General features: G+C 36.8%; 1 protein-coding gene across 1 annotated transcript in view; it reads left to right on the top strand.

The window, feature by feature from the left end:
* Positions 1–4,738: 4,738 nt before the first annotated feature.
* Positions 4,739–22,454, top strand: part of NRG3 (neuregulin 3) — a 207,672-nt gene continuing 189,956 nt past the window's right edge. Inside the window, exon 1 of the mRNA XM_017746441.1 lies at positions 4,739–4,782. The gene's annotated coding sequence lies outside the window, so the exon portion shown is untranslated. The remainder of the gene's footprint in view (positions 4,783–22,454) is intronic.

Here is a 22,454-nt window from a genome sequence, read left to right as displayed (position 1 = left end):
AGTATTGGAAACACTGAGAGTGGTAGCCTTGAAGGAGCAAATAGTATTTCTAGTAACCACATCATGCCTTGAAGATCACTCAAAAATTAGCTATCAAGAGCCATCCTGTACTGGCATAAATACGATGAATTTTATTAATGAGACAAGAATGCAAATTCACTAACACATTTTTTGACTGTTTTAGACCTAAACAAAATAAAATAATATCTGCAAACTTCCTACTGATTTTTTCAACAGTCCCAAAGGCTACATTTTTTTAAAAACCAACTCTATGCTCATAAATAAAAGGTCTTGAAGCCTTCCTTTGAAATGTGAATGGAATTCTGATTCATTTGATTAAATGGTAACTGAGGATTGGCAATGAGAGATCCATTTCTGAAGTATGGGGATCATGCATAAACCTTTGCTGACATAGTAAGGCAAGAAAAATAATAACAAGAGTGCCTGGATTCCAACTTAGATGGAAAGATTCCAACAGAAATCAATATCCCCTGCTCCTTTTTCATGAAACACCTGAACACATGGCAATTAAAAAAATACCTTAAGGAATACACATTGAATTTAGGGGCATCTGAATGCTTAATAGAAATTCCCTTTTGTTACCTGTAAACATTTGGGACTGTTACCACATTCAAAGACTAAAAATAAATTAAGGAGCGGTACTATTAATTTTTTTTTTGAGTGCCTAGGTTTTATTAATTATTTTAAAAATCATAAAAAAAGTCAAACATCACAATACAATGGTGTTTATTTACCAGGCTTCTGAAGATATGAAGGACAATTCCACCATGGAAAAGTCAATTCAGTATTTGGTTAGGAGTAAAATAAAACAAGAGACAATAGGATTTATTATTTATTAGAAAAAGAATCCGGAAAACTCTATAGTCTCTACAGTGTTTTCTGTTGTTTTGTACTTTCTGTAGTTATGTTTAGAACAAGTTTTTAGGTTTTGTTTTTATCAATATTTAATGATGCTGTAGCAGAGCTTGTTCTATCATGAATGCAACATAAAATAACAGTGGGATTTTAACTTTTATGAAACTCACATACAGGATATGTGAGTTATCTCCAGGAGAAAGTACCCAGCAGCTCTAGGGATCTCTGGTATATCAGTGACACAGCTTCAGGATGTTGCTGAATGACCTTTTGAGCTCAGATACCTGACCTCTGCAGCCCAGAGGTCTGTGCACAGGTTAGCTCTACACAGTGTCCATATGCATCAACCTGCTTAGACTGGCACAAATATTTCCAAACCAGAAAAGGCTTTAATTGAAAAGTGACTTTTAATGATACTATGTATTAAAAAAAAAAAAAACAAACAATTCTTGAGTACTTTTCAACATTAGGAGTGCAGTCCAAGGCTGCCATAAGGAGCTGCCAGCATCATTGTTACCTACAACTGTCGTACTTAATTTGAAAGGAGAGGGACAGGACCCAAAACACAAAAAAAAAGCTTGAGATGGTGTCCAAGTGGAAAAAATGAACTATTGCAACTTACTCTTATTTTTAAATTAAACACAAGGGTTGATTAATATTAAACAGAGAAATAATTAAAATAAAGCAGAACAAAACTTCTAAAGGATATATTTAAACTAAAACTTTAAAACGCTGACCTTGACAAGGTATTCTTGATTTAATTATGGTAGAAGAGGAGTATCCTGCACTTCAAAAGCTTTGCTCTGAGAATTCATTGCTTCAATGCCTCAGCCACGCTTTGTGATGGTGCCGATCTCCCTCGGTTTGCTCTCGTCCTTTGGGAACACCTCAGATTCCTTTGGTGTGTGTTGCAGCTGCCTTCATAAGGGTATTTGCACATATTGTTTCTTCAGAGCAGGCTGACAAATGCAAATGTTCTGTTCTCTAAAGCTGGATCAAGCTGCGTTTCTGCTCATCAAACAGTTTTACTTACCTTTTGTAATTATCACAAGTGCTTTCAAATAATGTTACCTTCAGTTTTACTTATTTTAAAGGGGTAGTGTCTTGGTTTGAAAGACAGGTGTCTGCTAAGGAAGGCAGGAGCCCCCCTTGGAATGGCAGATGGGCCCCCCCTTCCCTCCAAGTTATTATAATTTTGAAATCAAGGGGCTTTTAGGCAAAGATGTGGGAAATAGGAATAACAATTCTTTACTATTATATATCTGTATGTCTATAACCAGTCAGACAAACAGCAATAACTGTGGCAGTAACAGCAAACAATCACAAACCCAGCCCCAGCCTTCTCGGCTGTCAGGCCCTTTCCCCTCGGGTGCAGTTCCGCTCGCAGCCGGCAGGGGCGCTGGCGGCTCCCGGTGATGGTGGCGGGGTATCCTGGGAAGGGAGGGGACAAAGAATCTTCACAACCCCCTGGGCAGCCAATCCCAGTGTGCGGCCGGACCCTCGGGAACAGCAGGCTGGAGTGGCATAGACAAGCACAAATCCCGGGTGGCAGATGCGATGTATCCAAACGGGGAATCCCCCGGAGGCCTGGGCAGGCAGGGCGAGCAGGGCTACAACTCAGGGAAGGCTCGAAGCAACGGCGGGGGCAGGGTGGCCACAGCCCGGCTCCCAGCGGGGCAGGGAAGACGGGCTTGGGATCCCGGGGCTTTTCCAGCAGAAGGGAAAAAAAAGCAGCTGAAGAAAAGCAGCCTCCCTCTCTGTCCAAATGCTGGAGACTGACTGCCCACACACCCAGGTGAAACAAAAGAATAGCCAGATGTGTCCCACCCCATTGCCAGCTCTTTTGTTTTTCTTAAGTACCCAGCCATTTGTCCTCCTAGCAACAAGTATGGGAAAATTCCTTTAACAGAAAAAAAAAAACAAACCAGGAGAGCTCCTAAACCCCCAAGAGGTAGCAATATAACTGATTACTCAGGTATATATTTATTTTTTGCCTGATCAAGTTTTAAATGGTCACTTAAGTTCTACTGGGTAAAACTGACCTTAAAAAGTAACTGAGCTACCTTTTTTCTATGTGAAGATATTTTTTTTACATAAAAGCTGATCATTCTTGAAATGTCAACAGTGAGCTGCTAGTTACTGTTTGCATCTATAAACATCTTGTATTGTCTCCAAAATTCAGCTTGATAGATTTCAGTTCAAGGTTTGCTTGCAATCATTAAAAACATAGTTTCTAGCCTGCAAATTTTTTGTAAGTGCTGCTATGGGGGACAATGGCACGGCCTTTTGTTCTGAATCTGTGAAAACATTTGAGGAAAGACTGTTAAGAGTTTATTCCCAGGATTTTTTTTGTCTCTGCTAAAAACACTGAACTACAATATTTTCTCTCTGGAGAGGAAAAACAAAAAAGTGTTGCATACAAAGAATAGGGCATGGATTTTCTTATTATTTTCAAATCTATTTTATTAATCTTTTGTCATTTAGTCTTTATATAAGGAAAACTTGTAGTGGTGTTTTATTAAAAATATACTGAGAACAAAAAAAAGTTACTTTGAAAGATTTTTGGAATTATCTGAATTTTCTTGCAGAACTGTAGTTATGGGTGTCTTGCAGTTCAGTGTTTTGGTTTTCAACTCTGGTGCTGAAAATTGGTGGATATTTACCTTGTTATGAGCAAAAAGCAAGTTAAAGTGTTTGTATAACTTTGAGTTTGCAAGGTTCTATGTCTATTGAACACTGCTTCCTTCCTTTGACAGCAGGCAGCTTAACATTTTGTGACAGGCTGTATGGTATACAATGAAATGTTCTCTTACTATTTCAATATATATCAGATCCTGCAAAGTGGTTAGGAATTTAAACCTTTTGAATTAAGATTGAATATGAAGACTGAACCATGGCTCTGTGGAAATCATAATCTACTTTGAAAATCACACTTCATTAGACAAAAACCTTGTCTTAGTGAAGAAAATTAAAATATGTGTCAGTCAGGCATCTTCCTCTGAAAATTTCACTTTATTGTTGATTAATCCAACTGGATTGGAAAGGTTAAAGAGATTTATTAGAAGACAGGAATGATAGCTCACCCTGACATACTGTCAGCCTATTCCAAATCTAATTATCTAACTAAATATTCCAAAGGTGCAGCCAACAGTTCTTCCTGTAACCAAGCCTTTAACTGTGTTTTGGGGGACCTATAGACACCTACAGATGATATATGTGAAATGACACACTCTCTGGTACATTGCTTGTGTTTAAGTTTTAGGCTGGTTTTTGTGACTGGTGAATCAAATTAGTATTGATATTGGCTATTTGGCTTTTTTTCCCTCTTATCGTAGCAGGCTTTATTTGGGTTTTTTGGGTTGATACTATATTATCTACTTTTGCTTGTTTTTTTAATGGAAAAATTTCCTGTCTTATTTCAAACCATATTTTGGAGTGTTGATATGAGAATATTGTTCTTGTTACAGGATACAAAGTAGGTTTCTTTTCATTTTAGAAGGGAAATTTTGGAAATTGGAAGTAGTTGAGATTATACCACAACTTTGCTGCAGGCTAATTTGTTTTTCTGCAGGTATTTTTTGCAAGCCTTTTAAGAAACCTGATTGCAAATAATACTGTGGTCGCACAGAAGTTTGCATGCCCTGTGCTTTCCATTTCTTTCAGTCTGTGTTTGATGTTACTGAGACCAGTATGATCACGTTTATTTAACATGTACTGTAAGAATATCCAATATTTATCCTTACAGCATTTCTTCCCTTTCCTTGTTTCCTCCACAGACACCACGACGTATTCCACGGAGCGATCTGAGCACTTTAAGCCATGCAAAGACAAGGACCTTGCATATTGTCTCAATGAAGGGGAATGCTTTGTGATCGAAACCTTAACGGGATCTCACAAACACTGCCGGTAAGTCATTTGCCAAGAAATTCCAAAAAAGTCCTCTGTCTGAGGGAGGAAGCATTAGGGAAGAAAAAATAAACATTCAGGAGTAGAATGTTGGAAAGCAATGGAATTTCTTCTCCAATCCGACTGCATCCCTCACAGCTGGTGGGTTTCTTACTAGTCTGTAATAATAACAGATAGAAATATGAAAATACGAGAAGCAACATTTTGATCTTTTCATAGGTAAGAAAAATCTTCAATATTCTATTTTCTAATTATACAAACATGTGAGGATTAATGTTTCATTTTGTTGGGTTTTTTACATGTAAGAGTCCTATATTCCCCTACACACCAGAAGCATTCCTTTATTTTGGGTACTCCAAGCAGAGTATTTGACAATAGTTGTATGTACTGTTAATTGAGATAGGAAGGGCTAGTTGGTTTAGGTTTAAGTTTAATTACTGAAACATAAAATGGACTGTAATACCCATCTGAACCTGTTATATAGCTGTTGTACCTTTTTATACTCCTGAACTTCTGCTATTATGCAAGGCCATCTGGAATGTATTGAAAAGAATACCAGAAAAGAAAACCAGATTACTCATTATTACTATTATTACTACTTTATTATTATTATTAAGCTTTAGTGGTAGTAAAAACGAGCAATATGCAGAAGGAATACTGCAATATCTTCCTAAAGATGAGAATTTTAACACACCCACCAGACTCCCAATTATTTAAGCAATCTTTTAAACAGCAGTACAGGTTTTCATTTTGGACTACTTGTGATCTAATTTTCTCCTAAGATACTGTATATGGACTACAGAAGGTGTATCTAAGACACTCATATGCCTAAGTTTTAATCTGAACATCTAAATGTATGGATAACTCAAACATAAATAATAAAAAGTGTCGAGGACAGAAGATTTCCTGAAGGATTTGGGACTTGAGCTGCTAAATCCCACTAAAAGTAGAAAAAAAAAAAGTCACAAAATCACATGTGCCTGGCTTGAAAATGGAAATTTATTAAAGATTGATGAAATTCTGCTTATCATCAGAAGAATGTTTCCAAGATTTTCACTGTTTTATACAATACTGGTGATTTTTCCCATTCAGTTGTGTATGGTTCAGTGATCATTCATTTCCCTTCTTTATTTTATGTTTTTGTATGGCATGCTTAAATTAAATATTATGAGTCATTTATTGTGGAAAATTGATGTCTTTTTCTACTTCCATCATTATACTTCACAAGTATTTTTTTTTTCTCAAAGCAGATGAGGTTTTCAGTCTTTCTTAGAAATGTCATGAGCTGTTAAGGGAGTTATATCACTCAAATATCTAAGTGTGTTCTGTGTGTCAGAATATTCAAACTGAACAAAAATTATTCGAAATAGCAGAGAAAAATGGATATATATGAGAATTTTTAATTTGGCTGGTAAATAAAGTGGCTAATTTCTTTGAACAGATTGGTTTTGTAAACTATGGATTACATTTTAAAAAATTTGCAGGAGATATAAGAGCTGTATTCTTTTTGTTTGTTTGACTTTCGGGATCCTTCCTATTGTCTGCCTTTGCCAAATTCTCATTTATTTCCTGTGATTCTGATAGTGCAGTCTGACTAATAGTTAGAAGCTTTTCCATCCAAGCTTTTCCCTGTTAATTCAACAGAATGTTGACTGTGCATTCTTTCCAGCAGAGTGGAATTCTTCCATCACCTTCCTTGTAATTACCATTCCATAGGGAAGCACCCGTATCTCTGTGAGGCTGTTAGCTCCTGTGTGTATGAGGCTTTTTGTTACTTGTACAAGTCCTGGGCTCTGGCACGTTCTCTGGGAATTAAACATCTGTTTTATGGTGGGTACTTTGAATGGTGCAACATCAAAAGACCTGGCAACAATGTTCATATAGCAAAACAGGACACATTTTAAAATTAAACGTGTGATTAGTTGTAACACTTTGTTTAGTTTTGTAAGGACCTTCGACATTGAAAGCAGCAACCAGTGCAGAATCACTTCTATACTGGTATGTTTGTCAATAATGGAGAGAAACCTTTAAATTTGACCCTTAAATGCTGTATCTCTACCTTGGTCACAGACTGAATGTGTCTTCGTCAGGGTCAGTGCTGTAACGAGTGGGATGCAGGTGTTTTTCTGTCTGTAGCCTATAACAGTGCTCAGGAATAACAGCCAGAACGTACACATACAGAAAAATACAATATTGATGTACCTTACTTGTCCTCTAACTAGCAAAAAAATAATTTTTTACTGGGGTTATGGAATTCCCATTGCGGTCAAAAAGAGTCATTTGAATACAGAATTATGAAGACTTAAAATGGTACTTTGTTCTTAGAATCAGGCTCCATTGTATATTCTCATTGTGAGAGTGATTTTGCATCTGTTCTGGGAGCAGAGCACCAATTTACTGAAATGGGAATTTGCCATGTGGAACAGCTGCAGATAGAGGACCTTGATGGAGCAAAAAACTTCTATCCCACTTGGTCAGGTTTGAAGGGTATTAGTAGATTACATTCTTAGGGAGTTGTGCAGTTGTTCTTGTTGTGTGTACGTGTCTAAGGATAAATATGCTAGTTATAAAGGAAAAAAAAAAGAGATTTGATAGCAATTAATAAATATTTGAGTTACACCCCTTACCTCTTCTGTATCCTCATGACCATCCTGGCAATGCCAGCTAGCTTAACTGGCAGCTCAGGCACCTTTCTGAGCTAATAAAATCCATCGTGCTGTTGTTGGAAAGTTGACACATGTCCATCTTCTGCCTCCAGCTGTCAGTGCTGACATTGGCACCAGGATGTTGTAGAGCACTGGCTCTGACTCGTTCCTGGTTTGTGGGATTCCTTCCCTGTTTTCTTTGAATCCGTAACTGTGGAGAGTGGGACTAAGGTGCACCCTTGGCCAAGGGTAAGGGAGAGGCTGTATTGCAGGAGACCACTGGGAACGCAGGAAATGAGGAGGTCAGAAGGAGCCCCGATCATGCATCTTTCATTCCTGTTCACTACAGAGGAGGTGTCCTGAAGTCACAGGATTTTTAACTTTTTAAAAAAAATTTAATTTTTTTTTCCTAAATTTAATTCAAATTCTATAATTCAATTTTTATTCAAACTTCTACATTTTACTCACTGTCTCTTGCTGAAAAATTGCCTGGGATGTAAACTGGCAAGAGCTCTCCGGCATGGTTAGGTAACACACAAGACACACTGGATGTTTTGTGCTATTTTAAAGCTGTGACTTCAGTGTTTATTTTTGTGAATGGTTTAACATGAGCTTGTTTTAAGGATAGGGTGGGTAGGTCATCAGTAGGGAAACTTCATATTTAGCTTCTCCATATGCTTAAATTTTTTCAGTGTTGCCACCTTGAGAATTTAAGCTGAACGGCGAGGGTGCCTTAATGTGTAATTTACACAAAACAGATCAAGTACAAAGTCAACACTGACACATCAGCGTTTAACGGGGTATTACGTAACCCAGGCTTTAAAAAGACCTGTTCAGGTTTTCTTAGTACAATTTTATTTAAAAGACCCCCTCTCAAGTCATTCTGGTTTTTGTTAGAGTTTGGCTTGTGGGGTTGTGGTTTTTTGGGCTTTTTTTGTGACTCATTCTACATTATATTTTTTTCCTTTTTAGTCCCTGTGTTTTCTTTAGATAACCCATTTAAAACTGGAAAACACTGGATGAATAAGTGGCTAAAACTTTTGAGGGGAGAAGAGGATTGTGCTTTTAAATTTCTCCTCTGAAAGAAGCCATTAAGGCTATTGTGTATGCACAGGAAGTGTTGGCATGGGCAATGAACTCGGATATACTCTTGATAGATTTGAGTATGTTGGATGAGATATTCCTTTCATCCTGTCTTCCTGTCCTTCATGTCTCCTTCATGAAGCAAGCAACAGAAAGCCTGAATAAGTTTTCTAACAATGGAGAGCAAAAGAATAGACTCACAAATGTACAGTAAACAAAACATCATTTCCAGTTGACCAAACTACAGCAGGTTATACGTCGGCATCCGAAGTGTGCTACTGTGGTTACAACCCCAGAGCTTTCAGATTTCATTGGACAATGTGGTTTTGATGCATTCATGCTGTTCTGGTGAATTTTGAGCTTGGTGATCTTGCTCATTTTTATGCATAAATTTTCCATTTTTACATTCAGTTGATTAAAAAATTATACCAGCATTTCTCAGCTTTGTTTAAAATCTGTCATGAGACCAGAAGGATCGAATCCCCATTTAATGAAAATCCAGTTTGGATAAATGTTTATATACTGTCAGGTTTTATTGTCAGTCTTCTGCATAATAGTAGCTGTAATCCAGGCATAGCCCTTGCTGTCAGCAAAAGCAGGAGAAAAGGATCAAACAGATGGGACTTTAGAACAGTTCTGAGTGTGGCATATGATATGTGCACTTAACCATAAGTTAAAAATCTAAAAAGCTAAGAATATAATTCCCCTGATTTAGTTACATGGCTTGTTTTCTAGGCTTTGGCAGTCTGACCTAGGTGTTTTAAAATACCAGCTACTCCATTTTGTGCGTTCCCCCATCTTGTATTTTGCTGACACTTTTCCAGAACACTTCCAACATGTAAATAAAGCAAGCCCAGGAAGTTATTCACTGTTGAATAGCATTGAATACATAAAAAAATTTCACTGACATCACAATATTCCAAGAGTAGTTTCATCGAATTAATCCACTGTATTAAGATGACAATGTAACATACAGCTACAAACTTGGAGAAAGAAGGCTGTGCTTGGAATTTAGGATATTTTCCATGTCAAGGGCAATCAGCAGAGCTCCTGTTGTGGAAATTATTGTCTTATGAGCATTGCTTGTAGCACATGTCTAGATTACATTTGCTTGGTTGCACACACCATTTTCTGGAATGCCTCCGCCTTTACTTTCGTGTTTACTTTGGAAAACCTGAAGTTGAAATACAAAGTTAGGTATCTATAAGCTGTTGTTAAGCAGCTCTTTAGTAACTTTAATATAGATTGTATTTTTACTCCACCCCCCGTGTATTCAGCACTGCTATCACAGGTTGGGGTTGCTTTCAGCACCGTGATTGCTTCTGTAGCTCAGATGGAATGGCTGGTGTGCCTCAAGTATTGTGACTGTATGATCCTTTTCAAAACTCAACCTGTAAGAAGTCAGGAACCTGGAATTCCGGCCAAGAAGTTCATTACAGGGAGTGCACATCCCCAGGGTAGCATCAGCTTGCCCATGTTCATTTACTCAAGGTAGCACTAGTAAACAATAAATTAAAACCTTTATTGCCTTAAGTAATATTAATATAATCTACAATGTGACTGCTTCTCTCTTTTTTTATTGGAAACCATCATGCTTTTCTTGTATAATTTTAGGTATTTTTTTCCTTCCTAAAACAAACAAACAGCAAATCCCCAAATACCAAACCAGAAAACAGTCCCCAAACCCAAAGCATTTCTGTGCGTTTTCTTTCCGTCTCCTGCCCCTTGAAATAATGGGAAGATGTTGGATGGCTTTGCTGTCACATACCTGGTTTCTTGTTTTAAACCTTTTCAGATATCAACTGTGAAGAAAAATGGTTTATAAACCTCAAGGTGAAATGTTGTAAAGTCCAAGATACCTGTAAGACTCTTACTTGTTACCTTGGTATTCGTGTCTTTTCATATTATCCAATCTTACATAATTCTTATCATTTGGTCTGAAATTTTTTGCACTCAACATATAAGCCTTTAGTTCTTTTAATTGGATGCAGTTGATCAGAATAAAAACTAAATTAATTGGTCCCAATACCAAATTTCACCTATATAAAATCAGTACTTTTTCAGTTATCCCCATTCTTTTGCTAACAGTCCTCTGAAATTAAGCCTCTTCAAATCTGATATTATGGTATAAGAATTCAATAAATAACAAACAGTTTTTTAAATGTAAATTGAGTCTTTTAGCATCCTCCCCAGATGCAGTAGTGCAGGAACATATTATATGATATTCACATGAAACACAAGAACATCTGATTCATGCTTTCATAATTTAACATTCAGAAGATAGAGGCTCTTGAGAAATGTTCTTGTCAAAGTACTTTAATTATTGATTAATTTTGACAGTATCAACACTCCATTTTACAGTGCTTTTTATTTACACATTTTCCCCTAGATTATTGCAGGCAGCTTTTCCTGTAACTTCTGTGGTAGAAAATACTTTCAGCTTGCAGAATGCATATGCCAATTTAAGAGTCTTGTGAAATCCAGTTACTTTCAAATATCTGCAAAACTAAGTGTTTTAATGCAGCAGTGTAATAATTTGCATTTCAAATGCTATGACAGGTATTTCCCTTGATGTGTTTACAGAAGTTCACCCTTCAGCAGATGCTTGAGTTTTTGGGTACTGTGATAAACCTGTTTGTTATGGTTGTTGCTGTTCACATGGTATCATTCCTTCAAGCAGCTCTGAGCACCAGAGGTCACTGGCAAAACATCTATTATCCATTTATCCCTCCAAAACATCTTCTGAAAACAGTTTTGTGTTAGTCTTATTGTTTGGGGGAGGGTAAATTAATTTAACAGTAAAAAAAATACAGAATGAAACAAAGCTTTGTATTTAATGATAGCCTGTATTCACGTATTTCAGATTTTGTTTGCTTTCTGCTGAGTACCTTAAGCTACATTTTCTAATGCTTTTCCTTTCAAAAAATTAATTTATTACTAACCAGTGTGAGTTCCTGGCTCCATTTCTGCCTTTTGAAGTCATGAAATTTACACACCTGCTTAAGGTTATGGTGAAGATGCATTTTTCCAGTGGGAACAATAAAGTAAAAGTCTAATACTGTCCAGATAAAATGCATGCCCAGATAATAAAATTACACTCCAATTTAACAATTTGCCTATGATTCATTCAATTTAAACAAATACCCATAAAAGCAAAATATAGTTCTTAGTCCATTTTGTCTTGTTTGAAAGCTTATTCAAATTGATATTTTTGAAAGAGCTTGAGGAAAAAGAGGAAATAAAGAAGACATTGTGTAGGTGTGCATCCAAAGTTAATGTTAAAGCTTAAGACAGTGTTTTAAACCTGTGTCAACATGCAGTACTGAAAAAACATGGAATTAATTTCTCTTTCCCAGAATACTAAAGACTAATGTAAATTCATTTTCAGTTAAGGTGAAGTATAGGAAAACACAGTTACAGGCTTCACACATTCTCATGCCAATGTGGTTCTTTATTTTTTAAAGCCACACATCTGTAGTTCAGAGATAATAGCATCAAATGAAGCATTGTTAATTCTTTCATTTATGTATGTACAGAGTTACTTCCCAGATGTAAGAGATATATATCCTTTTTTAGAACAACCAGTAATGTGAGTGAAACAAAAATATTTCTAGAAGCTTTAAGTAAACTGTCATCTCTTTCTGGAGTTCTGAAGGAGAAAGAGGCCAAATTCAGCTCCCTTTGGATTTGGCAAGATCCCTTCAGCTGGTTAAATCAAGAGTTGGGCTATAACCTTGAATTTAGTGGGGAGAAGTGAGAAATGTAGTTGCCAGCTCAGCAGCTTAAGTGGGGTATTAGGAAGCAGCACTGCAGAAGCATTTATTTGGGAATATATTTGGGAATTTGTCTCAATATCAGGAATACTTAAAGCTGGTGGAGCTTTTCAGTTTTATCACCACCTTTTCTTGTGCCTACACGTGTTTCTGCAGCCATATCTTGCCACCATAGTTTAGCAAGGCATCCTGGTTTTATAGCACATTGCTGCTTGTAGAGATGAGTCAAATCCATTCTATACAAAATACAAACTTCTATTAAGAAAGTTGATCTGTAAATAGAATAAACTGCCTCTAAACTGCCTCCTGATTCCTAATTATAAAGGAAAATAAAGTTGTGTGACACACAGAAAGCTGTTACTCAGTACATGGTGTCTGAAACTAAATATAAGATGAGGAGGTATATCCTGAAAATTGGAAAAACACAAATTGATCGAGTCCTTTTACTGCAAAGGAATGTTCTGTCAAGTTATAAGAATTAGGGTTTCTTTTCCCCCCTTATTTTCCAAGACCCCAGTGGGAAAAAGTTTGTATGCCTTTCCTAGTACACACAAAGCACTGGTAGAAAAAGAAACCATTCCTTAAAATGTATGTGTGCAAATACTGATGCCATATATTGCATCTGTCTTGAAGCTAACACATGCAAATATTCTGCCATCAAACTCTGCTTTTAAATTAACTTGGAAATGGGTTAGGTTTGTTGTTGTTCTTACCTCCCTTAGGCAAGAAAGACTTTGTGAAGTGCATAATGCAGACATCTGAAATCTCTCATTTAAATTCTCATCCCTGCCAGTGTCTTAAGTACACTGAAAGCAATAGCATTTCCAATCTAATCCTATCTGCAGACATTCTCCCAGAAGATCTGCTGGAAAAAAAAACTCTCTAGAAGAAATAAGCTCTGGACAATTGAGTCCTTTAAATAGAAATATATGCCGACTATATCAAATGCTAAATATCAGAACTTTAATCCTCCAGCACTCTAGATTCATCTCAATGAGAAGAACAAACGAACCCAACCACCTGTTTCCTCTATCCTTTACTGCTAAGAAAGCCCTTCCTGCTATCTCAAATAGGAAGAGGGGAAGTGAGGAAAAAATGTGTGGATCCTGTAATGTTATGGAAACTGGGGCATCTGAGATTAGACAGGCAGATAAACTGTTTTGTATGAGTTGTACTGAATAGATATATATTCTGGTTCTTATCCTGTACCCATTAATGTAGTGTTTAGGAGCAAATGGAGTGTTTGAATTTTAAACATATTCCTTGAAGTTATTCCATTGCAGAGGGGTGAACTCTTCAGGCAACCTGCCAACAGTATAATAAGAAGCAGGTTTAGATAAAGTCTTTTCAGAGATAAGGCCAGAAGCTTATAATGAAACACCTTTTAGGCTGTGTTTGTGCCTCATCAGCCACTTTGTTAGGTAGAAAACTGCAGTTTTCACAAGAATTACGCGGTTGAAGAGCCACTGTCAGAAGCTTAGAGTAATAGCTGCACTCTTACTTGGATAAGCACACAAGTCTGAGGTCAAACTCCAGGAGCTTAAGATAGCTACAATATCCCAATGATATCTTGTTAATTAATTACATTCAAAGGAGATATGACAGGGGAATGCAAAGCCAGAGGTTGTCTCTGGAATTGCTTCTGTAAGGGAAGCATCTGCTGTAAAGCTATATAAGTTATAAATTTTGCATCAGGTGCTGCATATTTTTTAGAAAAGAGCAGTACTTGGGCTTTTGGTGAATGTATATAATCTTTGCAGCACGCATTTTTTCTGAACCTTTCCTGTCTTATGAGGCCTTATCCTGACTTCATGAGGCAGTTTTATTTTATTTTTTAAAAGCATCTTACAAAAAAAAAAAAAAAACCCCAGAAAATAATACTTTTTTGTTTGCTAGCTTATATTAAAAGTTTACAGAGGACAGGGGGGGAAAAACATTTAGAATGAAATAAAGCCTCAATTTGATCTTGCTGTTCTCAGGAAGATCCCCACAGACAGGCCACATTCCTTCGGCCTCATTTCACACAGAAATATGTGGGTTGTTTCTCCCTGCCCTCCTTTTTTGTTTTTTTGTTTTGCTAATTCTAAAAGTAGAAACTAGAATAATAAATAAAATATCTACAGTGACAGGGGGCTGAAGTTGATGGGATCGCTCTGGCAGACTCCTTGCTGTTTCAGAATGGAACTTTGCATGGGTGCTGCACTTGAGTCAGACTCGCCTTTACTTCCGCCCTTCCTCTTTGTGTCCCTTTCTTTTCATTTCTCTTCTGTCTTTAGGTCCCCTCTAAAGCTGATCAGGTGATAGTGAGGTTCTGACTTTCAGGATCCACTCCCATCAGCAGCTGGAAGGAGGGCAGTGTAAAGTCCACGTAAGATGGCTGTCCTGGCTGGGGCATTCCTAGTGTGGACTGCCTTCTGGAGGAGTTTTCCAGTTGCTGCTTAGATTTCTCACTGTGACTGGAGCTCTCAGTAGAGTTTATGAGGATGACCAAGTCCTAAAAATTGAGGGTTTTTGTTAACCTTATTAGGGAAATACTAGCAAAAGCCTGAAACAGACTTTAACCACCCATTCCCTTCAATAGGAAAAGCTTATTTCAAACATCATCTTGACAAATTCATAAGGAGAAGGTGGGTAACATACCAGTATAGGGTTTTGTTTGCTGGTTGAGGGGTATGGTTAAGGCAGCAGAATGACTGTGTGCTGATGGTCTTTGAGGACTCCAGAGGGAAAGATGGAGAATGAGAACTTTGCTAAGTTAGTATAGACAGAACATGGGAAAATAAAATCATAATTGATAAACCAGCAACAATTAAATATGACTAGCTGTCTAAATATAAAGATTTTTGTATTCAAGCACCATCATAGTCTTAGTGGACTGAGGAAAATTACATGGAAGGGAACGTTCATAATATGTGGTGCTACTTTCATGCTAAATTGCTGCTGTGTCCATGTGACTTGCTAACTCAAAAACAGTGCAGAAAGCATTGGGACTTTATGTTGCTGCATTGTACAGGGTCTACATAATTTTTTTGCCTTATTTAGAACAATGGTCCTTTTGTTTTGTAAAGCATTCAGCATGTTACAAAAGCTATCAGCTCTATGCACTAAATCAGTTCCTATTAGGGAGCAGCAGCAGAACTTGGTGTTGTAGCTGCTCTGGCAGTGGCTATGGGAGATACTGATCTTGTGTGATACAGAAAGGCTTTGCCAAAATGGACTCAAAAAGCAGAGCATTGTTTCCATGTTGCGGTATTGGTTCCAGTTATACAAGATGTTGACTGAAAGGACTGTAGTAGTTTTGCTTTTCTCTGTTGCTTTGGCCATTTTGATCATTCCTTTTGGGAAAGAGATGTTTGTCTGTGGGTTTCTGTAGATAAATACTACAGGGTTTATTAATTTTTTTTAGGAGTGGGGCTGAAGGTTTACCTCTGTACATTTTAAAATTGTCTTGGAACCAGGAATCTCTAACTTAGCAAAACAAATTTCTTTCAAAAAACTTTCATTTCCTGAAATTCAGGAAGGAAACAGCAGCAACAACTAGAATTTTGTGTGGGGTTTTTTGTATATACAGCTAAAAACATCCCAAAGCAAGAAGCAAAGATGCTCTCTTTGGGAAAGAATTATCAACTTCTCGTAGCAGTGGTTTTAAAATGCTCACTCATGTAAATCCCTGAACATTCTGTGTTTGAATAATAATAATTTACAGCAGTGGAAGTGTTTGGTACACTGCACTCACTATAAAGATTTTTATATCTACCTCATTTTTGCAAGTAGTGCACAGTAGAATATTTCCTAATAGAAGAAAATGGATGAGATAGTGGCAATATATGCAACATGTTAGCAAAAAATAGACTGTATGAATTTTAAATAAAGTACAAAGTTAATTCATTATGCATGATGGATAACTATAATATTTGCCGGGATGAAATTTCTAGTAAATCTTATTATATGCTGAATTTTGGGCATCAAGATGATTGTGCTCTTGTCCGGAGTGACTTGCTTGCTTTGTGCAGTTTGATTTTTCTCATGATGTAAACATAAATCAGAAAACAAGATGCTGCATATTGACAGAACTGGAAGCAATTTTTTTTTTTTTTTAATATTGTTGCAGAATTATCTCAAATGGTGGGGTTTGTTGGGCTAGATAAAAGGAAGACTGTGTCTGTAGCTGCATCTGGTAATTTTTTCATGGTTTTCAAAGTTTCTCTGTTCTGGATTTTGTTTTCCCACAGTTATTTTCAATAATCGGTAATCACACCACACATTTGATGAAACCACACAGATCACAGGTCTGTCTCGGTCGTCCCAAGTGCATTCATTCAGTTTGAATGTTCATTTTGGCTTGCTTGTCTGGCATTTTGTCATAGATGTCTAGCAGTAATCTGAGGCTCACCACAGCATAAACAGAGTTGCTCTTAATCTTTTAATGATTTGTTCAGTTAAATCCCTTTCTGAACTACATCCTGGCAGTGTCTCCTTAGAGCCGTAGTGTCCCCAGGGTCTTATTGGGAAAATGGTCACTGTAACCCAGACATTGTAGTTTCACCTTCACCCCCAAATACTTCTCATCCTGAGTTCATGCTGCATAGCAGGGAAGAGTGTTCTGCTCCTCTCTTGGCAGAAGTCCTTGTTGGGCAAAAGTATTTTCTCCAGCAGAGAATATTAATCAAGATTGTCATTCCTGCCCCTCTGTCAAACAAAGGGCTTTTACTGTGTGAGCTCGAAGCTCTGACTGGCACAAAAGCTGTGTTCCCCCAGTCATCTGTGATCATTCCTGTTGGGCTAACAGGCTGTCCAAGCATGAGAAAGCTGACATTAAAAATAATCCCAATCTGACATAAATTCCTAGGTAGGGGTTATAGTGCTTAATCATTTGCTGAGCACCGTAATTATGAAATTATGTTGGAGATTAGCTGCTGATCTTTGTCCTGCATATCAAAAATGGTTAAGCTCTCTGAAAATACAATTGCAAAGCCAATAACTGAGCATTTTCTTCTGGAGGCTTTAAAGGAATTGTTTGTGGGTTTTTTTCTAAGCATCTTTTTTTGTTTGCTTTTTTCTGCAAACACTTTTTGACCCCTTCCTATAATTACAAATGCATTGCAAATTTGTTCCTCTGTGTGTAGTTACTGAAAGGCCCCAATAGTTCAAAAGCATTACAGGGGAAAGTAAGAACGGATAAAATTGACTGTGATCAAGTGGGGATGATAAAGGGTTCTTCTCTTAAATTTTCTCCTGTTACTGCTATAATTTATTTTTGCTTAGGGATTAGGTGGTGTAACCTGAAAAGAATTATCATGGTAATTCTGGGACACAATTTTTTAGGTGTAGAGAGAACTGCAGCATTACATGACAGAACAAGCTTACATCATTTGGAAGAAAACATGGATTCATGCTTAATGAATCATGGTTCACAAAAGGATCAGAGTTACATAATTATGTAGTAGAAAAGAAAAACTACAATCTCAGCTTTTTGCTACATGAAAATGTTTGCAGAGTAGCCAGGAAGAAGGCTTAGTGTCTGTAAGTGGGCAAAATTCCAGATAAGCTTTTCCAGTGATGCTTCCCTTGAAATTCAGCTATTCCTCTATAGGAAAAACCAGCAAGATGGAGTACCTATCAGTTGTTTTCACTAGCCTAATCTGTTGACATTTCTGATAACAGGCAAGTAATATGTGGAAAACAAATGTAAAGTTTTTTCCCCTTTGTAAATGAAATGTAAAATGTGGCCTTTATAGACTAAGTATTTTACAATCTATAAAACTGTTAAAAACCTGACTTGAGTGAGTCCTCAGTCAGAAGCTTATAATTTACCATTGTATTTTTCCTATTAACTACTGACACGTGCCAGCTTTTGCAAGTCTCTTTAATGCTTTATTAGTGTTTTGTGGTGAATAAGGAGATTGAGATATTTTTCTTCAGCATCATCCTTACAGCATAGATGTTAGTTTTCATTATGTTTCTGTTAAACAATAGTGTCAATAAATATCTTTAGTATAACCTAAAAAGCCTGGATGCAAGTTCTGTTCTCCTTTCAATTTATACTCAGCTGGAATAACAGGGAGGTCTAATAGTCATATGAAAAATTTACAATTATGAATCCTAAAATGATTAGGCAGTTTGTATGTAGATAATAGAAACTGTGTTATCCTTTATAATAATTAGGTACTTGATTGTTATTCTTGTTTTAAAGGTGTACAAGTGTAAAAATGAAAGTATGTCCATTTTCTTACAAAGAGATTCTGGGGCTGACATTGGGCTCTGTTTAATTGTGCTGGAGAACTCTGGAGCTGTCAAAATCCAGAGGAGCATTCCTGGGATATCTGTTAGAAGAACCTGTGGTATGCATTAAATCTCATTGTTTTGCTTCCTTCTTTTTAACAGTGACTTAATCCTAAATTTTTCAGAGTCATCTGCTCCTAAAATAGGCAACAACTTTTAGCCTCTACTGATTATTGACCAGATGACATTTATACTTTTTGTCTGTCCTCTTTTTGAATAGAGAGTCAAAGCTTATTTGGAACAGTTGTTTTGCCTTTTTAGCTGTCTTGGTATTTAGACTGCAGTAAGTCTGAGACTTTGAACCCCTTCTGGTAGAAGTTTGCACTTGGCATGGGGACATCTTGATCTCAGGGAATTTGTAGATCAAGAAAACAGTGTCACAGTCAGAGATTTCCATGTACTTCAACCTATCCTTGACTTCTCTGTGTGCTTAGAATACCTTTATGCTATAACACCTTCGTTATGAAATAGAACATTTTGTATTATTACCTCTCAAACACACATCTCCAGTGAGTTTGTAAAATGGGCTTGTTAATCAACACAATTGTGTTGAAAATTGATGATTGAAATGCATTTCAATTTTGTCCGATGGACAAAATTAGGAGGAGTCATCCAATATATTTTTTGATAGCCAAGCTAATTATCTGTAGTTTGACCTGATAAATCATTATCAGATAGGTCTTTGCCTTGTGATGAACTGGCTGTTGATTATTAAGGACCAAGGCCTCGGCAGGTCTGCTGGGGGAGCTGTCTGGTCTCTGTTGTCACATGAGGTGGAATGCACATGCTGCACTGCAGGTTGCTGCAATGATTGCAGCTTCCTCTGATGTTACATTAATCTGAGCCTGATCAGTGTCTTAATACTATCTAATTACAGCAATAGCTAAATAAATAATGAGAAGTAGCTTTTAATGGAATAAATTCTCTATGTAAATGTATCACTCTGCAATTTTGCCTACAATCTTATCTTAGACACTAATATTTTGGGAGTTGTTCTTGTAGCCTGCTCCCGTTTATCTGTTAGTTTCCTTTTCCGTGTCTTATAAACCAATATGTCAAACCAGCAAGGTCAGATGTAAATCTTCATGACTGGAGACTGCATTGTCTCTTGACTTTAGATTTTATAGATATTTCTGTTACAGATATTATCTTCTTTTGCCTCCTGCTGGAACTGAATCCTTTGTGATTGCCATTTCGTTGTCTTAGATATGATCAAGCAAAAAAAGCATCCTTTATGCATATAAACAAACACCAAAACAATTTTCTGCTTTTGCACTTGTCTGTTTCAGGATCTGGTCTTAAGAACAAACAAATGAAAGCAGGGAAATGGCTTACTTATGGCCTCTTTTAAGCTCAAGAGGGTTTTTGTCAGGCTTTTTCGTTACAAATGAGATCAGTCCATTTAGAATGGTTTTGTTGAGCAGCGAATGTATTGCACGCCAGTGCTGGTTAGTCCTGGGTCAGTAGTGCTGAGAACATCCTCACATTTATATTCCATTTAGTCCCACTTGGATTTGCTATACCAGAAGCATGAGTACTTGCTTCAGTTCAAGTGCCAGGATTCCACATTCCCAATTTCTCTGCATGGAATATTTTATCTTACACATGGTATTGTGATGCAGTAATGAGGGTGGAATTCTGCAGCCATGAACAGTTCCAACAGTAACTACTGAGCATTGGTGCCTATTATAAAACAGTACATAAAACAGTACAAACCAATATTTATGAAATACTCGTTTTCTGCTGCTGTCAACACGTACTAATTATTATTGCAACTATTCATTACTTGCAAATGGGCTTTTTGGATTTTATAGTAATTAAACCAAGATAATGGCTCTTTATATTCCCCTTGATAAATGATGATGAATTAGTAAACTTATCTCCTCACCTATTTCTCTTCCCTTTTTAATTTAAGATATTGCCTATGATTCTATGTTTCAATCTAGATTTGTATCTGCAAAGGAATTTCAAAGTACTGCCCTTAATTTTTACAAAACTGCACAATTTCACATCAGTGTGCAAAGTCTTTAGTTTAGAAGTTATTTCAGCAATAGAACATTTATTTAAAGTAACAATTAGAACTATGAGCCATAAATATTGTCTAAAGCCAATGACTGAAAGCATGAAGTGCAGAATATATATAGAACAAAAAACTGTACATGCTGTTATGCAAACACATTAAATATATTAATTATTTAAAATATAGTTAAATATATTAGTCTTCTACTATGATATTGGCTTTCTTGGAAGTCAATGGAGAGAGCATCTGACTGACATATTTTATGGAAAATTCAAATCCACCTCATGAACAAGAGCAATTGTTAATGCAAAAGCAAATGGCATTTTTATTTTCAGTCATTGACTAGAGAGGAACTTGCTGTGTCCAGGACAGACACTCCTGGAGAGCTGCAAAGGGCTGTCCAGTGGAAAGTGCATTTTGAGGGTGTTCTTTGGACTCTTGTCTGTTTAGACTCCCATTAATGAAGTCTCAGGATACCATCTCTTTACCGATATGCCCTCCCGAATAAACATAGTAATTACCGCTGTTAAAATAGCAAATACCACCTGAGCAGCAATCCTATAACCTCAGTTCAGGTTTCAAAACAGATAAGGAAAGTAAGTTTATCTTCAGGAATGGGGATCCAAAACAGTCATTCAGCACATTTGTCTATATTATGTCCCCTGATCTTCTGAAACCACCAGAAAAATTTCTCTGGGGTGGGCTTCACAGTATTAATGACCCGAGAGGATAAATGATACCTGTTAAAGTTTTTAAAAGTCCAGGAATGGACAAACTGTGACAAAGACATAATAGAAAGAATCAAGGAGGGCATTTTTCTTGGTCGGGTGTTAAATTTTATGGTACTTACAAGCTTTCAGTGATTGGCTGCCATATTTTGAGGTGCAGAACTTGGATGAAATACCTAGCAATAAGTTTTTGCTGGTTTAGTGTTTCTGTAGATAGCATAAAGAAACAGTAAATGATAACCAATAAATGGCCAATGAAAAACAATGTGTTAAAATATATTGCATGTAAAAGCATTTCCCTTTTCTGAATTACATATGAGGAACAGCAGCAAGATCTCATATGTTGGAGAAAATTTCATCCAATAGTTCTATAGCCATCCAAAAGTGATCCAATTATTCTTTTTTATCACAATTTCTCTCTCCAGAGTTCGTTGTGTGAAAAGTAATTCCTAAATTTCAGACTCCAAATGCTATAGTGAAGTGACAACATAATTTCAGTAATTACTGAATGTCTTAACATGAAGAAAGAGATTAGGCTTTCCCGTGGTTCAGTTTTTTCATTTGCGTATGGCAAATGTTTTAATATTTTACTTTTTCTTAACAATAGGAAAAATGCTAAAGCAGATATTGTGAAAGATTGCTGGCAAAGTGCAATGTCTGTGTGCATGTGCATTTATGTGTCACAGAGCTGCTTTCTGAAAACGTGGGGCTCAAAGTAGCCCCTTTTGAAATGATCAGTTTAGGTGAAACCCCTGCAGACAATTCCGTGTGCTCACTCCACATCTGCTATTTATACTCATGTTTTTATTTTCCTAGGTGGTTTTGTCCAAGCCTGCAAGCACCCTCTGTGCTATTGAAAAAATAATAATTTAGTCTTGGTCCTTTGAGTCCAAAATCAATGCGTGCTCAGAAGAATCAAGCCTTGTCAATTATCAGGCTATCGAAGTGTACTTTTGTAAGATTTTTCATTGCAGGTACAATATTTCAGGATTGGATTTTGGATTTTTTTAAGAGAATTAGCAACTCAGGTAATTAAGGTTACATTAGACCAAATAAATGAGCTCTGAGACTGAAGTTAAAAGCTGAAAGTTTGTCAGCCTAATTGTAACGAATTGTTGGTCTGACATACAAGGTTAACAGC

Source organism: Corvus brachyrhynchos, unplaced genomic scaffold, assembly GCF_000691975.1.
Source record: "Corvus brachyrhynchos isolate BGI_N302 unplaced genomic scaffold, ASM69197v1 scaffold279, whole genome shotgun sequence".
NCBI classification, from domain to species: Eukaryota; Metazoa; Chordata; class Aves; order Passeriformes; family Corvidae; genus Corvus; species Corvus brachyrhynchos.
This window is presented reverse-complemented; position numbering and strand designations above follow the sequence as displayed.